At 39.5% G+C, this 8,284-nt stretch overlaps 1 non-coding gene across 1 annotated transcript; it reads left to right on the top strand.

Annotated features, from left to right (window-relative positions):
* The first annotated feature begins 6,258 nt into the window (after positions 1 to 6,258).
* On the top strand, positions 6,259 to 6,340 carry trnal-uag (transfer RNA leucine (anticodon UAG)). The gene has a single exon. It is a non-coding gene; the product is annotated as a tRNA-Leu (tRNA).
* Positions 6,341 to 8,284: the final 1,944 nt, after the last annotated feature.

Here is an 8,284-nt window from a genome sequence, read left to right as displayed (position 1 = left end):
GTTTGCAATTTTTTTAAAAAGAAAAAAGTGAAATAATTTGACCAAGAACACATGTCTCCCACTAAATGCCTCTGTCTAGTCTCTCTGTAGTCCCAAAATAGCTTTGGTTTGTTCACCCATAGCTGTGGTTTGTTCACCCATATTGTCAAGACAATATGGGTTTTAGTCCATTTTGTCAAGACAAAATAGACTAAAAGACAGAGATAGGTTAAAATGTGTATCAAAGTTTAGGTAGTTTAAAAAAGATTCCTGACCTTCCTTTCCTGAAATATTTGGGTGGAGAGATAGTAGATTAAATTAGCTTTAATACTATTCCTAGACTTCCTATGCTTTGGTTGCATATGTCTCTCATCTTGAACTCTACCTTGACCTCTTTCCTAGCATTAACCTGATGGACATGAAAATAGTTAAGAGTTAATCCACTGTTCTTGGCTTATGACTGATGTTCCACAAAATCTTGTACAATCTTTAGCAAATTGGCATATGTCTGCTGTGTAATTCAACTTCATTTGATAATTAATGCCCCGGAGGTGGAGCCTGACTATACTTTAGCTCTGGAATAACTCACTGGACCCATTAAAACCCTAGGCAATTTGCTGGCTGTGTTTGGCTTTTTATGTATTTTTTTTATATTACAGAAGCTTATGTGAAGAGGAACAGATTGGCACATAAGTGAAGTTAATGTTATTGGCGCATGCCATTGCCAGGGTAAAAAGATGTAGCAGATCAACTCCGACTGGCCATGCCAGAAAACATCAATTGAGACACAGTCTGGGCTTTTCCAAGGTGTGTTCACAAGTTGTTTTATATGTTGAAGATCTTTACAGCAATTCATGCAGGCATGCCTTATTGTATGATCCAAATCTTTGACAAAACTTACTATATTCAGCGTGCAAGTTGTTAGCTCAAAGGTTGTTGTTGTTTCCCTTGAGCAAAGGGGATTTGGAAATGGTAAAACGCAGAAAGTGGAAGGAAGGGAGAATGCTGCCCTTATCAGCCTTCCAATGGCAGGGTTACAGCCGCAGTCTACATCTGGTGAGTCAGACCAGCTCTTGAGAAGTGTGAAAGTGCTCAGCGCTGGTTGTAAGGGTGTCAACTTGAGCAAAATATTTATGCCTGTGCTTTACTAATCTTTTTCATAAATGTGTAGAAGAAAAGAGGAAAACGGGGAGAGACTGGACTACCTGTTGAGTTCATCATGAAATCGGTCAGAGACTAGCTTACAGTTTATTGCTGTACAGTCATTGTGTTGGTTGTTTTGGGTGAATAAATGGACTGCACAAGCACTGCTGCAGTCAAATTTACCTGAATAACTCCAGGCAAAAATTGGTTTTACTTTCTGTCCAAATAAACCTAATGAGATGGAGGACATATTCCACAGTCTTTTTTGTGTGCAGAGATAATAATCTTCAACACACTAAGCTAGCCAACTAAGAGGGTATCTTGGTTTGGCAAATTGAAAGTGCTTAAGACTCGTATAAAAACTTTTGAAAAAGTCGTATGGGTTGCATCAGAAGGCAATCTTGCTCACTTAAATGCTCCTACCTCTCTCAACTCTCCTCACAATCTCACCTCCTCGCATCATCTCTCTTCTTATATTTGCTCATTTTCAGTGCATTTTTCTTCATCTCTCCTCACCCACTATCTGTTCTCTGCACCTTACCATTTCTCAACTCAACTCCTGTACTTCTGTTGCTCCTGTTCTGACCTCCTCTTCTCTGCACTCACATACTCTTATTTTTTAAAAGCCTCTATAAACCATCAGACGTTTAGGACTGTACCAGAAGAGCCCTTTTTTCATGCTATAAACATTTGATTCTTCATAGAGCTGTAAAGGAGTGGTCTTCAATCATAGCCCAAAGAACTCAGATTAGTTGGATTTAGGTGGTTTTCATTTCAAATCAAGGACCAGGATTTATTGCTGCTGCTGTTTAAGACCGTTTATGAAAAATGTATATAATGGACTCAATCAATACAATTTATAAAATACCTTTCAAAAGAACCACAGAGTACCACTTCAAACTCATTTATAAATCAGTGGGTTCTTCAAGCCATTATGAGTCCTTGCTGAGGTAAATGAACATTTTAATGTTAAGGAACCCGGAATAGAAACTCATTAGGGGCAGTCATATTTAAGGCTGATGTCCTGCTGCTTTTCTCTTTGGTGGTTAACAAGCCACGACTATCGGCTCTCTACCACGAACAATGTGTTAGGTCCATGGACTCTTTACTGCTAAGGTCTGCACAAGGGACGGCTCCACTATTTTTTATGGCATTATATTTGTGCCTCAATCCTGAACACATGATGGGACATTCTGAGCACAGACAAAGATTTTTGTAAGTATACTTTATAGAGAAACAGTTTCACTGGACCTTCCTCTGTAATTTCTTATTAACTGTTTTGCTGGTAGGATTATCAATTAATGATAACTAGGGAAGCACTGGGGAAATGGTAAGCACCACAGCCACACACAGTTTATACAGTTTTGGTTAAATATTGAGTTTAATGAACCTTTATAAAATTTAATTTGTGAGATAGTCTGTACTTTATTAGCTTGCCGCCTAGCTACCTTGGTAGCTAGCTAGCTAACTTCTGCCAGATAAGCACTTGCTGACTAAGATAGCTGGCTTACTGTCATGTGATGTATTTAGAAATATAGTAACTTGCTGGAAACCAGTAAAAAGACTGAGCACTCGACACTCATCCTTGCATTTCCAAAACTTAGCATTTTTACCACCACCTTTAATAGGCATCAGTCAATGGTAACTAACTAAAATAGTAGACATTTCAGTGAGAAAGGCAACTAGTATGAGTGATAACGCGCTAATGTTGCATTCACATGGAATCAGGGACACTAAAGACAGTAAACCAGATATCATTTTAGTGGACAAGAGCAGGATGGTAAAATTAGATGAATACCAGCAATGTTAATAGCAGACAGCATTGCAGTTTAAAGTTAAAATATTTAAACTTTTTGCCATCTTTCGTGGCCAAACTTAGAACCAGACGTTGCGAAGATCCTTCACACAAAGTGAAAATGTGCAATCTGGACTATTACTAAGGGTTCTCACTGTCATGGAAAACCTGGAAATTTCATAAAATTAGTAAAATCCTTTAAAGTTTTGAAAAAGCTATGGAACTTTGTTGTGTGTAATGAAGTTACAGTAATCTTCTGTGGATTACCTTCCAAAGAATGTAACCTAAGGGCAAATTTATTTTCTGCAGCTGTTGACGTTATGTAGCTATGATACGTGTCAATAAGTGTCCTATTTACCATCATGTACGTTTCTTCTTCCCATGGTCCAAATCTCCATGATATGTATGCCAGCTAGATGGAATTACGTTTGCGTAGTTTAATAATGAATAGCGAGTTTGAATCTGATGAGTGTTGTGGAAGTGTAATTTTATATCAATTTATCATAAATCCAAAAGTTTCCATATCTATGCTATGCCCAACTACTACTTTAAACTGTGCAGAGTTTTTGAGATGTTATACATTGTGAATAGTCTTGGAATTTTTTTTGCGGGGGGTCTTTTAAAAGCCATGGAAAACTTTTGAAATTTTGATTGAGATTTTGTTTTTGAAGTTTTAGAAAATGTATAGGAACCCTGATAACTATATGAAATAATGAGCATTAAATAATTTTCTGCAATGTAATTTATTCAAAAAACAATTTGACATTACTATTGCAACATATTGTCGTACATGTTTAGCCTTACCGTCCTGCCATTCCATCAGAATGTTGGTTTGTGTTTCCAAAGCCATCCGGAAGGTGTTGTCTGTCCGTGTGAACACAGCATAACACGGTCTACACAAAGCTGGTTCAAACGGTGGTTAAAAATGACTTTTGTATCTTTAAATTTATTGGGGAAAATATATTTTTGTTCACTGAAACTAAATTGTTTTTAAAGTGATAGACCTTTCTCTTCAAAATATAATTAATTTGCATGTTCTCTGCTCAGTTCATTGCATGCTCCAGATTGAGACACATTCATGTTATAATGTTAAAGCAACTTAATTTCCCCCTATATAAACCACTATTTCAGACTATGATTTATTTAAAGTTCTTTTTGGATAAGTGTTCCTTTTTTCTTGCCTTCATCAACCAAATCTTCTCTGCTGCCTCTTTGTCCTCCCCTGTCCCCCCTTTTGAACTCCACTCTCTTTTCGTCTCACCTCACCTCCTCCATCTTCACTTGGACTTTCAGCTTGTCTCCTCTCTTGACCCATCTTTGCTCTTTTCTTTTTATTCCCTCTTGTTCACCTGCTCTGTGTCTGTCTAAATTGTGTCATCTTTTATTCTCATCTCGTCCCATCTCCTCCTCGCTCTGTTCTCACTGCAAGAAAAAAAAAACTGCCTATTTAAACAAGTCATTTAGTCTGGGAGTGAGTCAGTCATATTCTCAGTGGTGCATTCAGGCTCCTGTGCTTCATGGGACAGGGAAAATGTGGGTGTTAAAAGTGAATGAGTAACACTGCTTCAGTAACAGCATATCAACATTCCCTTGAGCAAGGAATTGACCTTCCATCTGCAACTCCATTGGCACTGCTCAGAGGTCAACAACAGAGGACTGTGGTGGTGTTGAAGAACTCTCAAAGGTGAACGCGTGTAAATGCATGAATGTGAAGCAGGGTATTGGTTGAAAACACTCTGGGATAAATGAAGGTTTTGAATATAAATGAGATAGTTTGGGGTTGATGTAGAGAAACAGATAAAAAGGAAAGACGGGTGAAATGAGAAATAAATTGAGATGGGCCCTTTAAAATACCTGCGCATCACTACCATCAAATAGAGGGAGCAGTTAAAGAAAGAAACATAAAGGCTTCAGAGCAAAAGGGAAAACTAGAGATAAAATAAATCATCAATTGATAAGAAGGCCCTGAGCTTAAGATAAATGTTAGAGAGAGGGTGATATAAAACGAAAATAGACCAGTCAAATTGGGGGCCTATGCATCTTGCAAAACTTTACAAGGCCCCTGCTAACCAATAAGACAGATAGAGGAGCCAGGGGAAGAGAAGACGGTTGCATTTATCCCACGAGGGAATGGATGATGGGCTGATTTCATAACGGATGTGGATCGCTTTGGATTGGGTGATCTTCTTAAAAAGTTGATGTAACCACAGCAGTAGATACAGGCACTGGGCTCAGGCTTCAGTCTTTCAGGAGGTGTAGGTTCAAATCCGACTGTTGCCAATTTGATGTTTTACTTGCCCTTTAGAGTAAACATGCCAGTCCCATGGCTTTGCGAAAGTGGTTTGTAACTTCTGGGTCTTTTAAGCCCAGTTATGACTAAAGAGTGACGAAACCGTTTTAGAACACTGCAGAGAAAACTTGCAACAGTGTGAAAAGGTCCATTTAAACTTGACTCAAGCTGATGATGGTATAACCTTTGACTTAGCTTGTCAAGTGGCCAGCGGCTGGTTTTGAAATGTAAGGCACATCACATGTTTCCACAGCCAATCAGCTTGTAGCGAAATCCGCTGGCCAAGTCAGTTACATAGTGTCAGCAGACTGCGTGTTTGCTTACTGTGGCATTCTCTAACAACAGCCCTCCATCCTTGCCCAACTCAATTCCATCTCATTTACATTCCCACAGCCACTGACACGTGTGTCAGACTCCGTTTTTACAGTGTATTGGCCTCAGTGTAGTTGTTTCAACTAGTGTCATTGCAAGTTTTTGTCAGAACTGCACTTTGTATGCATTTGGACCACAAATAGAGCGACTACATTTTTCTTGATCATGGACTGCATATCAGTAGTTACCGAAGATAATGTTTCCTAAGTTTTCTAAATACTTGTGGTTATAAAAGAAACAAATGCAAAATGGCTGCATGTCTCAAAAGCCTTGAATTGCAGCACTGACCATTGCTGGTGTCATGCACCTCTTATTAGCAAAAGTTCATGTATTAGGTTTGATGAACTTCGGTAAAGCAACCAATATTACCAAACGGACAGATGGCATTTTGTTTGGCTTCATGCTGACTCTACTGTTTCCATCCATACTCACATATCTGTATTTTTTCGATGACTAAGTAATCACTGCTGCAGTGAAAGGTCCACATCATATTCTTTTCAGTTTAAAAAAAAACATTTAATCTCTATGGAAAGCCAAATGTTGCTCCTCATACTGACTGGTTGAGGTTATTTAGATGGTGCCACTAGTTGCTGTTAAGGTAACAAGAAATATCGACCACTGATCACTTTCACTTGAATTTGTCAAACATGAAATTGTAGAGCAGGCACAGCAAATACAAGGTAGTGTGGCCGAGTGGTCTAAGGCGCTGGATTTAGGCTCCAGTCTCTGTGGAGGCGTGGGTTCAAATCCCACCACTGCCATTCTTTCTGCCTGCAGGTTTGAAAGAGAAAAGTGTCAAGTGATAACCGCTGTTGTTGTAGTTAGTGTGCTCAGTTATTGTCTGTGCTCCAGTTGCCATGTTCTCAAATGACTAATTGCCACAGGTGTGTAAAGTCAATTATCTTCTTTCTATATTGCTAAAGTGGACACCTTACAGGTTCTTGGAGAAGATTGGGGAAATCACTCGAAAAAGGTCCCTGTGAGGTCCAGCAAATACACAAGTTTTCATCCTGTAAGCTGGTGAAATACTTGTTTCCAAAGATGCCACAATAAGTGAACCAGAGATTTTCAAGCCCTTGCAACCAAAAGGGAGAGCAGAGTGCTACAGCAGAAACATGCTGAGCCCATAACCCAGAGGTTGATGGATCAAAACCATCCTCCGTTAATAGCTTTGGATCTGCAGGATGTCTCTATCCTTTACATGCATACTCACTCTGCCATGTTTTCAGATGACTTAACATCCATTGCCACACTTCTCCAAAGTGAAGTGCCTTCACTCTTGCTAAATTGGACACCACGTGTGTGTCACGAGAAGCTGAGGCAAATAGTGTTGCTATGCCCAAGTCTTTTGTTTCAGTAAAAGTCCGTTGGGTATTCGGACAGTTTTCTGGACCTATCTTAGAGATTCCTGGAAGGACTTTAGATAATCACTAGGAAGAAAATAACTTAACATTGTGTAGGAGCATACAGCCTTCCTAAACTCTGAGAGAAAGCCACAAGGAGGGTCAAATGTTTATTACCCTGCCCCCGAGCTTACTCTGGTCAGGAGGGATGCCCCCTCCAGACATCCGGGTGCCAAAAGGGGGGTAAAAAGTTTACTTGAGGTACTTCAAGGCTCTTTAGGTCATTAACTTGTAAAAGTTTATAATTAAGATATAGTTGGGGTTTGCTAATCAACTTATTTGCATGAATATTTGCGTCTTCATCTTGTTTTTTCATTATATATTGCAACTATAGGTTAGTCTAGAGTGTGGGTATTTGAAGCAGATCTTGTATAATAAAAGCATTAAGTTTCCTCCAAAATAAAATAATAACCTTATTTTTCCACTAAGAGGATGCCTTATCAGACCTGCCCACTTTGGCCTGATAAAAACATGTGTGCTCGGCACTGCTCGCCCTCTTGTACGCTCTTGCCTCTCTTGGCTTCTCTTCCGTATTGTAGCCTCTCTTGCTTTTATGTTTTGCGTACGCTCTTTTGTTTTTTCATTTTGTCTACTTGTTATCTTATGTTTTAACCAGTTACATTTTTATACTCGGTTCCTGCGTAACTCTTTTGCGCTCACGATCAGTTATTTTAAACTTTTATATGTGCTTATCCAGTTTTCTTTTATCTCCAGTGTCTTCAACATTTTTGCACGTAAGTAATAACTTTGATAACAATATCGAACGGCCAACGATATTGTTTTCACCATTATTATAAGCGAGTAATTATAACAAAGTAGGCCAGCGCCTGTCGACCAAGCTCTTCACCCCGGATTTATTGGAACCAGCAGCTGCCAACCACTCGTCACAGTGGTTCTTGTGCCAAACCCAAAGACTTTCTGCAGCGCAAGGAAAACAACGTTGGGGCCACCTGCAGTACATCACAGACTCAACCGCTCCTACACCGCTGTGTGCCAGCCGGTTTCACTCTGCTGGAAAGTCCGGGAGCTGTGAAGCGACAATCTGGGGCCCCAAGAGGAACTTCTCCTGATCCCTGCTGCCAAGAAAGTAGGCAAAGAATATCCATAACTTAAGGAAGCCACTGTGTGGTGAAGAGTGAAGTCGAACAGGAGGCTTAATTTTCCTGATCTTAATTTAGGTTTCATTAGATACATGATTTTGCGCATCCCTGCGTTCCCAATTTATCTACAGTCACATACTCTCTCACTATCGCCAAACTAAATAACTCACGAGTGTTACTTCTCATTTCAATCCATCTGTAT

Source organism: Epinephelus moara, chromosome 4 (genome assembly GCF_006386435.1).
Source record: "Epinephelus moara isolate mb chromosome 4, YSFRI_EMoa_1.0, whole genome shotgun sequence".
Taxonomy (NCBI): domain Eukaryota; kingdom Metazoa; phylum Chordata; class Actinopteri; order Perciformes; family Serranidae; genus Epinephelus; species Epinephelus moara.
This window is presented reverse-complemented; position numbering and strand designations above follow the sequence as displayed.